Raw genomic sequence first — 7,182 nt, 5'->3', positions numbered from 1 at the left:
AGGACAGCAGCACATCTGGGACAAACAGCCCCGCAGAGCTCCGGCTGAGCCACGATCCATCCGCCCTGAGGGAGGAGGGGACGCTCTGGGAGAGCCACTCTGGGGTCCTTTCGCCACCCCACCGCTTCGGAGAGAGACCTCCAGCCCCCAAACCTCCTGCACCAGGGCATGGGGGGCCCAGGGAATGCACCTTGTGTGTGCCAGGAGCTGCAGGAGGCCCACGATGACTGCAGGAGGATGCTAAGGCAGGAAAACATTTTCTTCATCTGTGTCTGAGACCTGGAAAGCCTCTCCCGAGGTCTCCAGCAGAGACCTGAGTCATCAGAGCACCACAAAAAGGTTTGGGTTGGAAGGAATCCTAAAGCCCATCTCGTTCCACCCCCACCATGGGCAGGGTGACCTTGCACTGTGCCAGGCTGCTCCAGCCTGCTCTGCTTTGAGCAATAAAAGACATTTCACACCGTTGTGCCTTGGCCTCCTCTGCCTGCCTAGAGGCTGAGACCAATTTTATGGTAATTTTCTGAAAAAAAAAAAATCCAACCCAAAAACCCCCCAAAAACACCCCAAACCAAAACAAAACAACAAAAAAACAAACCAAAAACCAAAAACAAACAACAAAAAAAACCAAAACCAAAAAACAAACAACAAAAAAAAAACAAAACCAAAAAACCCCCTAAAACCCAACCAACCAAACAAACAAAAAAAAAATCCCACCAAAAACAAACCAAAAAACCCAACCAAACAAAAAAAACAACCCCAAACCAACCAGCCAACAGCAAGACTTAACCAAGAAGATTCCTTCCCATTCCTTGTTGGCACCGCGCAAGGCTCTAAACCAGACACATTTTAAGAAGAATTTCGCCAAACACAGAAGCAAGGCGAAGCATTTACAGCATTGAAACAGCACAAAACAGCCCAGAAAAAGCAGCTACAGGCCTGAGGAGACAGACACACAAACCCGAGAGCTGGCAAGCAGCTAACTTGCATTGTAATTACATTTCTGCCCCCACATCGCTGCCAAGCCAGCAGCCCCAAACCCCTCCAAAGTCTCCGCACCACCCCGGGAACACTCAGCACTTCCCGGGGCAGCTTTAGCAGGAAAGCTCCTGGCACAGGTGCTGGTCCTGGGGGGGAGCTTCCCCCTCTCCTTGAGGAGCTTTGGCTGCTGCCAGTGTTTCTCAGCACAGGGGACAGTGTTTCGGTGTCAGTGTTTTGGTCCAGCCTCCCTCACAAGCGGCACCTCCTGCCCGGGGAACAATCCAGGGTTTCCTTCCCAAGGCAGGTGTGTGATCAGCCCTTGGTCACAAACTCATTTCCTCTGCTCTCCCTGCATCGGGCACCTGGGATTGGCACCGCGGCACGAGGCACAAGAGCGTCGCCCCAGCTTTTCAGCATTTGCATTTTGTTCTCACGCAGCTTCAAGAAAACCACGTGTATTTTTAGAATTTATCTCTTTGTTTACATATTTCTCCTCTGGGAGGAGAAAGGTGACTGATGGCGGTCTTCACCAACGAGGTCAAAGAGGTGGCAACCTCTGCAGCCAATCTTGTGCCTCCTGATGATTTTGTATAAAAGATGGAGTCAGAAAATTAAAGGTAGAACTTTCCTGCTGACCCTCCTGCTCCCTGCCTCGTTCTTTCGTGTCCCAAAGTGCGACACAAGAGCCCGGGAGAGACTGACCCAGGGCTCTGGGCACGGAATAAATAAAGGAATAAATGCAAAAGGCAGCAAGTGACACACAGGCTGCTGCCTCGGGAGGAAGGATAACAGCTCCCAGCACAAACCAGAAGTGCAGGTGCTGAGGGGAAGCAGTGCAGCTCCTTGTACCACCTGAGCACATCCACTGGTGCTCCAAGCTTCACCAGAGGCCGTGGGAAGCCCGTGCCCTCAGCGTGGGGGCAGAGCCTTCCTCCTGGAGCAGCTCTGGGGGTTGGTTTGCTCTTTTCTTCACTCGCATCGCTGCTGTGTCGGCGATGAATCACCTGCCTGAGGAGCAAATCGTTCTGAATTTCATGTGTGAGCTCTGTGAGACCCTGCTCTGGTGATCCCAGGATCCCTGACGTTGGAAAAGCCCTCCCCACCTTGTCCCCAGCCCGGAGCTCTGAGTGCCACCTCCAGGTGACACCTGCAGGGACGGGCACTCCAAAGCTCCCTGGGCAGCCCCTGCCAAGGCCTGAGCACCCTTTCCATGGGGAAATTCCTGCTGCTGGCCAAGCTGAGCCTCCCCTGGGCCAGCCTGAGGCCGTTCCCTCTCCTCCTGTCCCCTCCTGGCAGGCAGAAAACAACCTCGTGCCTCTGACCCCTCACACTGGAGATGTCACTGAGCAGACCTTCCCCCACACACTCCTGACCCTTTGCCACCTCTGCTCCCTCCACAAGAGGAGTTTTGCCCCTCGGGGCACAGGACTGTGGCAGTTTCGGGTGCCCTGCACTGTCCTGGCCGCGTTTCCTGCTCCCTGCCAGGGAATTTCTAATATCTGGTTTGCTTTTGGAACTGCTGATCACTGAACTGTGTTGTAACATTGTCAGAGCAGTGACAGCTTGTTCCTGAGAGATAATTGTCAGCCACCAGCCCGTCATCTTCCATCTGATGTGTTCTCCCCAGTGCATCACTGTGTGTTCATCTCAGCTGCTTTTTCTCTGAAATCTGTTGTTTTATTGTTCCGTGACTCAGTCGTGCCAGGTGTCACATCCCACTCTGGGGCAGAAGGGAGCACCCCAGCGTCACAGGTGCCCGTGGTCACAAAGGAATGGCAAAAGCCTGAAGGGTCCAAAAAACAAAGATCACCGAGTTTTATTGGCCAGCTCCACACCCGGCGTGGAAATGGACGTGGGTTTGCCCCATTTTTGTAATAGTGAGAGCAATAAAAGAGTAAATGAATGAGGGAGGCAGGAGAGTGTGAAAGAGAGATTGGATAGGAAAGGAGATCAGCAGTCCTGGCTCCAGCATTGATCCAAACAGGGTGGAGTGGGGCACTGCCTGGGCTCTGGGGGGCACTTTTTGTGGGTAAACTTCATGGGGTGTCCTGCTCTTCACGAGAGCATGTGCAGCCTGTTCTTCTGGGCCTTCCTGGAATGGGTCGAGAGCCTTTGGGGGTCTTTTGGTAGATCCCTCTCTAGTGGGTCTGCCCTCAGTGAGGAGTTCATGCCACTCCTTGGCCCCACTCCTGCCCTGGAGCTTCCTTTGTGTTGTTTGGTCACCACGGACCTCAACAGGGAAGCTGGCCCTGAAACAGAGCTGCCCCAAAATATTGCTGCCCCAAAATGGTGCTGCCCCAAAACAGAGCTGCCCCAAAACAGTGCTGCCCCAAAACAGAGCTGCCCCGAAACAGAGCTGCCCTGAAACAGAGCTGCCCCAAAACAGAGCTGCCCCAAAACAGAACTGCCCCAAAACAGAGCTGCCCCAAAACAGAGCTGCCCCAAAACAGAGCTGCCCCAAAACAGAGTTGCCCCAAAGGGTGCTACCCCAGGAGGACACTGCCCCAGGAAGGTGCTGCCCCAGAAGGTCACTGCCCCTTCCCAGCCATGTCCTGGTCTATTCCTGGTTTAACTTTCCCACTGCAGTGGACATCAGGAATCTGAGGCACAGCAATGCATTTACTCCTTCTTACCCAGGTTCCTGCACCAGGGTCCTCTGCAGGTTTTTACAGCTGGTCCTGGAGCCATTTAGGATCATCAGAGGCTTGGGTGACTTGATGTTTAGCCAGACAAAATTTGTTGACAAGCAGAAATCACAGAATCAGAGGAGTGTTTGGTTGGGAGGCACATGAAAGTTCATCCAATCCCAAGCCCCTGCCTGGGCATGGACAGCTTCCACCACCCCAGGGTGCTCCCAGCCCTGTCCAGCCTGGCCTGGAACACTGAGGGATGGGGCTGGTCCGTTCACCTGTGCTTCAGCCCTGTACTGCATTTCCAGTGGCCTCTTCCTGCACAGACCGCGTGTCCATGGGGGTGCAGACCCCCCCCATCTCTCCAAAAACCTTTCCAGGTTGTCCCGTGTGAATGTCTGCACTTGTCCTTGCAGGGGGAGCTTGTGCCTGGGATGGTGCAGGACACAGGGAATCCCTCCCTGTTGTCCTGCCTGTATCCCTGTACACCCTCCTTACCTAAATGTGCTGCGTTTCCCCGCACCATACGCTCATTCTTTGCTCTCTTTGTCACCTCCAATCCATTTTTGTCCCTCTCTGAGCTTGTATTTCCTTAGCTGAGCATTCCAGAGCTGTTTGCAGCCGTGAGGTCTCCAGTCCCAGCCCGTGCCCGTCTCTCACTGCTTGTGTCCCTCTGTCCCACGCCTGTCCCCTCTCCTGGGGGCCCTGCCATGCTGGTAAGTATTTCTCTGCTCTACCTCAGGGTGCTGAAGTCTTGAATCTCTCCCTCAGCCCAGAATTTTGCTGTTCTCAGAGGCATGTTTGCACCATGCAACTGTTGGAATCCTGGAAATTTGGATTTTGGGGTTTTGGTACATAGTAATGCATGTGAATCAAGAGGGAGGGCTTTGGGTGTTGTCTGAGTCCTTCTTCTTCACCTTCTTCTTCCTCCTTCTCCATGGCTTTGGGTGGTTTTCTGTAACTGGTTAATAAAGTCCGCACTGCAGACTTCAAGGAGTTAGTTATTGGGTTTAAAGTAACAATAATTTGGGTGGCATTTCAGAATTGGATGGACTGTACTTGAAAAGACCTGGTAGAGACAGAGAGCTGCTCCATTTTACCTGTTCCTTAACTTGCCAGTTAGAGCTCACACCTCGTTACATAGATAAGAAACAATAAACATCCAAACCCAAACCAAACATCGACCATGGAAAGATGGAAGGGTTTGGGTTGGGAGTGATGCCTTGGGAAGGCTGAGCTGCAACAGAGACTGGACAGAGCTGGAGAATAAAGTAGATATTTATTAAAAGGCCTTTAAGGACACACCTTGGGCAGGACAAGAGCCTGGCCAGGGCTACGCCCAAGGTGGACCCAAAATGGACATAAAATGGCTGACTGGTCACGAGATCTTACATTTTTATAAGTTTTGGTCCACTTGCATGTTGGAGTTTAATTGTCCAGTCCCAGCTGCAGGTGATGCAGTCCCATCCTTCTTGTTTCCTCCCCTCAGCCCACCCTTGTTTGTGCTTTGGGGCCTGAACACTTGTCCCAGCTGTCCTTGGTGTGCAGCAGGAGAAGGATTTGTTTTGTGTCCCTGCTGTGTGCAGAGCTGAGTGACACTGACTGTGAGCTCAGAGCTGCACCCCTGGGCAGCGCAGAACCTGAAACACAGCAAAGATGAAACTTAAGGCATCAGGAGGGACCTCAAAACCCATCCAGTCCCACCCCTGCCACAGGCAGGGACACCTTCCTCTGGAAGAAAATAAAGTTCCAGGAAAGAAACAAACAAAAAAACCCCTTCAGTCCGCGTCAGAGGGACTCCCACCTGACACGGGGAGGGTGTTTCCCTGAGGGTTTTGCTGACGGCAGCTCCCTGCAGGAGGCTGGAAGTGGCTTCAAGGCTGTGTGAGGGTGGGACTGCAGGCTGGGGCTGCTGGGCACTGATCATCTCCCTGCAATGGAAACGTCCCTGCACTGTTGGGTGGTGTCCTTGGAAAGTCAGTCCCACGGAATCCAAACACTCAGCCGAGTCACAACAGCTCCTTGCTGTCATTAACCGTAATTAGCAGGAATGAACCAGTGCCTGAGGACTGACTGTGCTGTTGCTTTGGGCCTGAGCAGACCTGTCCCACGGATTTTGGGTTGAATTCCATTGTAATTGGTGCTTTTATCCCAGATGAGGACTATCTGACCAGAAAGGAGAAGGGAAAAGGGCCTGGGGTCCTGGTGGGAGACCTTGCAGGAGGGTGGCTGGTGGGGGGACTCTGGGGGAGCTGGGGCTCCCAGGCTCTGCAGGACTGGTTTCCCAGCAGTTCCACACTGGCGGTTCCGTGTCCAGGCACTGGGAATGGGGCTCCCAGTCCAGCAGACAGTGATGGGCTGCACGTGCTGGACGGGCTGTGGGGGTTTTATTTCCAAAGGCCCTGCTCTGACCTCCACGAGATGTATTCCATCCACACCTTTCTCCACCACTGGGCACCAGGGCCTTGAGCACCAGCACCTCCCACCCCTGTGCTGCGCCAACCCCCAGCACTGCTGCGATCAGCCTGTCCGAGATTCACAGATTGGTGAGAAATCCTCCTCCCACTGCTGCCATCCGCATGGCCAACATCATGGTGAACCCAGCTGTGTACAGAGCAAAAATCGGGTCAGTCCTGGACCACCAGAGAGCTGCAGGAGGCCAAATGTGAGGCCACAGCCACGGCATGAGCTGGGCTGGGGCTGGGCTCTGTCCTGATGGCCCCAGTGGGTGGTGGAGCCTCACGGGCTCCAGGGGTCACACAGCTCAGGACAGCAGGAATCTTGTTACAAACTCAAGGGCAAACTCTTCACCTGGTGCCAGCTGGAACAACTGCACAGGCTTGGGCGATAAAATTCCTGAGAGCTGTGAATTCTCACGATGATCAGAGCCTCAGGCTGGCCCAGGGGAGGCTCAGCTTGGCCAGCAGCAGGAATTTCCCCATGGAAAGGGTGCTCAGGCCTTGGCAGGGGCTGCCCAGGGAGCTTTGGAGTGCCCGTCCCTGCAGGTGGCACCTGGAGGTGGCATTCAGAGCTCCGGGCTGGGGACAAGGTGGGGCTCCCTGGGCTGGGAGGGCTTTTCCAGCCTCAGGGATTCTGTTCTATGATTCTCTGATTCTTCAAGGTCCCTTCCAATCCAAACCATTCCATGACTCTGTGTGTGCCATTTCCACGGTCAGACGTGGCTCTGCGCATCGTACACCTAACGTGGTTCAATTTGGAGAAATGCCCGTACCCTGGGTGATGTCACCGCATAAATATTTGAACCAAATATCATTTCCTCCATTGATCTCCCTCCCACAGAAACGTCTGATGGAGAATGAGACTGTGCCTGCTTTCCTTGCTAAAAAAAGAATGAATAAATACCTCAATAAAGTCTAAAATTCTGCAGCAGAGTGCTGGATATCCACTGCTATTGTGCCAGGGATATCAGCAATTTCCATCAGTTAATTAGGGAGCTGAGCCCACAGGGATCCGGCAGGGGTTATCAGTGAGAACAGTTATTCTTGTGGGCACAAAGGAGAGTTAAAGATTAACCAGCAGAGCAAATGAGCTCCCAGAGACTGGCAGCTTTAAG

This window comes from Chamaea fasciata, unplaced genomic scaffold (assembly GCF_029207755.1).
Source record: "Chamaea fasciata isolate MVZ Bird 193981 ecotype frontalis unplaced genomic scaffold, bChaFas1.0.hap1 SCAF_2, whole genome shotgun sequence".
In the NCBI taxonomy this organism is placed as follows: domain Eukaryota; kingdom Metazoa; phylum Chordata; class Aves; order Passeriformes; family Sylviidae; genus Chamaea; species Chamaea fasciata.
The sequence above is the reverse complement of the archived record's forward strand: the minus strand, read 5'-3'. Positions refer to the sequence as shown.